The sequence below is a fragment of the Canis aureus genome, chromosome 27, assembly GCF_053574225.1.
Source record: "Canis aureus isolate CA01 chromosome 27, VMU_Caureus_v.1.0, whole genome shotgun sequence".
NCBI classification, from domain to species: Eukaryota; Metazoa; Chordata; class Mammalia; order Carnivora; family Canidae; genus Canis; species Canis aureus.
The window spans coordinates 9,543,588-9,549,661 of record NC_135637.1 but is presented as its reverse complement, the minus strand read 5'-3'; positions in this window follow the sequence as shown (position 1 = coordinate 9,549,661).

Sequence of the window (6,074 nt, the reverse complement as noted above, 5' to 3'; positions counted from 1 at the left end):
CCATGCACCGGGAGCCTGACGTGGGATTCAATCCCGGGTCTCCAGGATCGCGCCCTGGGCCAAAGGCAGGCGCCAAACCGCTGCGCCACCCAGGGATCCCCCCCTTTTTTTTTTTTTTTTAATAATGGGGTGATCATTTGTCAGCTTGGCCTGCCTGATTACCGGCTTTAGACTCTTACCCGTCTCTGTTGGGTTCTGCCTGTGAAATGTATGACCAGTGAAATTTGAGCGCAGTTTTGGAAAAAGCAAACAAGCGACCATGCAGTAACAGCATTAACCAAGACAGACCATCTTCCTTGAACCAACAACTGAATTTGACAATAGTCATGTCAATAAAATCTGTATTGTCTAAGTTGAGATTTGGCTTCATAGACTAGCAGGTAGTTTTGCTTTTGCCTGACATCACTGATATCCCATGTGTGTCTGGACACAGTCATCCACTTATTAACTGTTTGTCAATCAGTACAAAGTCTGATGTTAAGCGAGGGAGGAGGGGGGTGCAGCACTCTGGCAGCAACTTTTTCTTCAGAGATAGTTGTGTGAAGAGCTTATACGTGAAAGCCAGTGTCTGGGTTTGGAGGGGGAATTTCTTGGTGGAGAATTGATTCTTTATAGTTCAGTGTTGTCCCCCAGATAGAGTTCTCTCCTTTTGTAATGAGGGGGAAAAAAGCATTAATGTTGGAGAACTATTCTCTAGAAGCTTTGGATTTACTACTGACAAGTGCTATAGGTTGAAAAGAAAAATTATTTGTAATTTGAACAAGAAAAAACTTATTTTTGTATGTAACTTTGAAAATATTAGAAGTCTTTTTAAATTCCAGTACAGTGTATGGAGGGTTTTCAGGAATGGTGGCTGGTTTGGTTTGTTTTTAAACGTATATTGATAAAAACAAACATTCGTATATTGACAAAAATCCATTTGTGTCCACAACCTTGTATGTAAATAAGATTTTAATTTTCTCTTTATACCGTCTCAGAAGCTGAGTCTCATTTAAATAATTTGTTATTTGGCTAGATGATTTCAGGTAGATTTTGTACTTTGTGGATTTATAATTTTGTTAAATACACACAGGTTTTGGTGGTCACTTGGGAAATACTGATCCTTGAGTTTGAAAATTTTATTTGTCTTTTAGAAATAATATTTAATATTTCATGCCTTAGTGTAGGAAGTCTAGGAAGTCATCAAATATCTAAAAGATGAATAATTTCAAAGAAGCTGGTCAGGTTCTTGTTGCTACTTTTTCATTTGTTTACTGGCTTAATTCTGTTTAGGTTTTATTTTTTTTAACTGTTTATGGTTTATATAAATTTTTATAATAAAATAATTTAAATTTTCAAATTTGCTCAAGTTATTTTCTCTTACTTATTGTTTATTTCATGCTAATTCAACTTACCTTCAAATTTGTACTTTAACAAATGTCAAGTTTTTATTCAACTCTGAAGAGCTTTTATTTTTTTAAGTAAGCACTGTGCCCAATGTAGGGCTTGAACTGAGAACCCCAAGATCAAGAGTCACATGCTCTACTCAATGAGCCAGCCAGGTGCTCCTGAAGAACTTTAATTTAAAATCTTGCTGGGAGGGGATCCCTGGGTGGCGCAGCGGTTTGGCGCCTGCCTTTGGCCCAGGGCGCGATCCTGGAGACCCGGGATCGAATCCCACATCGGGCTCCCGATGCATGGAGCCTGCTTCTCCCTCTGCCTATGTCTCTGCCTCTCTCTGTGACTATCATAAATAAATAAAAATTAAAAAAAAAAAAAATCTTGCTGGGGGGATCCCTGGGTGGCGCAGCGGTTTGGCGCCTGCCTTTGGCCCAGGGCGCGATCCTGGAGACCCAGGATCGAATCCCACATCGGGCTCCTGGTGCATGGAGCCTGCTTCTCCCTCTGTCTGTGTCTCTGCCTCTCTCTCTCTCTGTAACTATCATAAATAAATAAAAATAACAAAAAAAATAAAATCTTGCTGGGGCACCTGGGTGGCTCAGTGGTGGAGCATCTGTCTGCCTTTGGCTCAGGTCATGATCCCAGGGTCCTGGGATTAAGTTCTGCATTGGGCTACCTGCAGGGAGACTGCTTCTCCATCTACCTGTCTCTGCCTCTCTCTGTGTGTCTCTCATGAATAAGTAAATAAATAAATCTTAAAAAAAAAATCCTGTTAAAACTATGTGAAAATATTGTTACAAATACTGCATAATAATAGATTGGTATGAAGTATATATGTATGTATTTATTTATTTAAAGATTTTATTTATTCATGAGAGATACAGAGAGAGGCAGAAACATAGACAGAGGGAGAAGCGGACTCCATGCAGGGAGCCTGATGTGGGACTCGATCCTGGGACTCCAGGATCACACCCTGAGCCGAAGGCTGATGCTCAACCACTGAGCCACCCAGAAGTCCTGGTATGAAGTATTTCATACAGAGTTTCCAGTATGAAATTATTAGAAGAAAGATTTGGTGTTTGCTTGTAATTTTATATTGGGAGCAAAGTTAGCAAAATTTAAAGTATTTGGTATTTTATTGGATAAAGCAAACTAGAATAATGTATATTTTGATGTCATAAAAGTAGGAAATTTATTGTCTCATAAGAGTTAACTTGAAAGCCATGAAATTATCCTCCTATAAATAAATAGTTACAACTACCCAATCTGCGGTTCTAAGGCAGTCCCTGGGCAGCCACGGTGGTGCAGCAGTTTAGCGCCGCATGCAGCCCGGGGTGTGATCCTGAAGACCCGGGATTGAGTCCCACATCGGGCTTCCTGCATGGAGCCTGCTTCTCCCTCTGCCTGTGTCTCTGCCTCTCTCTCACTCTCTCTGAATGAATAAATAAATAAATCTTAAAAAAAAAAAAATAAAGGCAGTCCCTTGGGCTACTTTTTGTAGGTAAATCTACAAAAAGATCCCTGCTCCCCTGCTTTTTAAAAAACATTTGTTTTTCAAATAATCCAAACATGATTTGTAAGACTGTTAGTAATTCCTAGAAGAGAACATGGAATGTTTCCAGCAGTAATGGAGAAGAGAGTAAATATAGGCCAATGACATTTTTATATATGAAGTACAGTATTAAAAAAATTTGGACTTTTCATTAATAGTTGAATTGACATTTTATATTAATAGAACTGATTACAAATAATTTTAAGAAAAGTTATCTAATTTTTTATAGTGTCATTGAGTACCTCACAAATAGCATATATGTATTTCTTTACTTTTGAAGCTTTTTTTTTTTTTTTTAACTGTAATGCCCTAGAATTCCATAGTTCATTTCACTACTGGTTAAATAGCTTAATGCGACCAAAAGCAGAAAATAAAAGCATGCTGTTAATAAGTACTATTCTGATTAGAACAGAAAATAATTACATGCATTTTAAAGAAAAGAAAATATGCAAAACTAGGGGGGAAAAAAGAAAACCCACTTTCATTATCCTTTCTCCACCCATCAGAACTGGGAGGGTTAGAGAAGCCCTGTGAATTACAATCTGGTGCATTTCTTTCCTTTTCTCTTTCTTTCTATTTATTTACTTAGAGTGCGCAAGGGGGAGGGGCAGAGGGAGAGAGAGAATCTCAAGCAGACTCCTTGCTGAGCAAGGAGACCCCCCATCAGGCTTCATCCCATGACCCCAAAATCATGACCTAAGCTGAAACCAAGAGTGACTTTTAACTGATTGGGCCACCCAGGCACCCCGAGTAGGAGTACATTTCTTTACCATAGCAGGATGTCTCAGCTGGAAGTATTGACAGGATTATCTGTGGTTTGGTAAAGGACAGGTTGGGCAGCCTGGGTGGCTCAGCGGTTTAGCGCTGCCTTCAGCCCAGGGCGCGATCCTGGAGACCTGGGATCGAGTCCCACATCGGGCTCCCTGCATGGAGCCTGCTTCTCCCTCTGCCTGTCTCTCTCTCTCTCTCTCTCTCTGTCTATGAATAAATAAATAAAATCTTTTTTTTTTAAAGGACAGGTTTCCACTGATGTTAAATAAAAATGTTCTTATTTTGAGTGTCTGACAAGTGACATTTGCTAATACAGGTAACTTTGGTACTAACGATTCCTACCTACAGTATGTGACAACATGGCAATAATATATATTTTTTAAGATTTTATTTATTTATTCATGAGAGACAGAGAGAGAGAGAGGCAGAGACACAGGCAGAGGGAGAAGCAGGCTCCATGCAGGGATCCCAACATGGCAACAATATTAAGGTCTAGCAAAGTAGAACTCAGGATAAATAGTCGTACTATAGTTAAAGCAACCCCTCCCCCAACATTCATTTGCCTAAATTATTTTCTCATGTTTCCCCTAGATGTAAAATCATTTTGACCCAGGGATTACAAGTAATTCAATACAATTTTCCTCAATGAAATACTTGTTACTCTTTCGTCAAGGAATAATCAATAAATAAATGTCTGTTTGACAACTCTCCTAGTTCTCCTAGGCTTTATTCTCAGATACTAAGATATGAATACTTTGCAGTCCCCCTAGAGGAGCTGATGTGGGGGTGGTGGCTGGGATTTCATGCCAGTGTTACAACTTCACAACTCCACTACTATGTAAGAGTGTTAAGAACAAGGCAAAGCTCAGTGCAAGGCATGTGTAGAACTTCAACTTTCAGATTGCTTTCAGAACGTTGGGTCTGCTGACCAATGAAAATGGCATTTATTTTGAGTGTCTGACAAGTGGTATTTGCCAATACAGGTAACTTTGGTACCTGTATTTGGCATTTGCTGTTTGTCAGGCATGGTGCAGACGTAGATCTTCTCAGCTAACAGGTATATACCATCCCTCTGAGAGCTAACAATGAGTGAACATTTATTGAGTGCTTACCATATGCCCGGCATTAGTCTAGACTCATTAATATGAGATACCTCATTGAATCCTCACACAATCCTGTCAGGGAGGGACTGTTCTCTCCCTTCTACAGATGAGGAAACTCAAATTCGGAGAGGTTAGGTGAGCTGCCCTAGGTCACCCTGTTGTGCCCAAGATTGTGAATCCGAGAAACCACCAAGGAGCTGACACCGATGCAAACACACGAGCGTTTATTTACAAGCTTGAGCTTGGGTCCAAGTGCACCACACACAGCGGAGCAGGGACTTGGACCGGGAAGTGGGTTACAGCTGGGTTTTTTATGGGCTGGTCTAGGGGATCTTCAGAAGGGGTGGAGGAATTTTTTCCATTCCAATATGGGGGAAAGGGTGGGGGAGTTTCTTAAGATCTGATATGGGATTCTCTGCGGAGGGCATTCTGAGCTTTATGGTCTTTCCGATATGGGATTCCCTGCCGAGGACATTCTGCAGTTTTTCCTGTAAAGTTCAGCTCTTATTCCCAGGGGACTAAGATGCCTGTACTTGTGCTAATGCTAAACGTGAGGTGGAATGGCCTTAATTTTTCTCTGCCTCCACAACCCAGTCGCGGAAGGAGGGAGAAATCCCACAGTGATCCCATAGCCTGCACCCCTAGTTGGGTTACAGTAATATGGTGTGAGATGCTTTGAGGCTATTGACATAGCATTCAGACACTTTGGCAACCGTCCTAATGCTGGGCAAAATACTTTGTGTTCTTTGAAAAGATCTGCCAATGGGGAGACTTGGTGGCTCAGTGGTTGAGCATCTGCCTTTGGCTCAGGGCGTGATCCTGGGGTCGTGGGATCCAGTTCCGCGTTGGGCTCCCTGCAGGGAGCCTGCTTCTCCCTCCGCCTGTGTCTCTGCCTCTCTCTCTCTCTCTCTCTCTCTGTGTGTCTCTCATGAATAAATAAAATCTTAAAAGAAACCTGCCTACAAGCGCTTATGGCTCCGTGCGGCAAAAACAAGCAACACAAAACTCTTCAAAAAATTGGGAGGATAAAAACAATTCAACAGCGCTGCAGTTACAGCACGGCAGCCCCACCCCCTTTTTTGTCCTCCCAAAGTGCCCATAAAAGTCCAGTTTATTAAGGAGCTTCTTCAGGAGCCAGCGCCCGTAGGCTCGCTCTGGCCGCGTGACTAGCTGGAGGCGAGGGCACCGCTTCCCCTTCGCCATCCCCGCGTGGAGACGCCGGGGCGCAGGCCTGTGGGCGGGGCTCTGAGGCCCGCGGCTGATTGGTG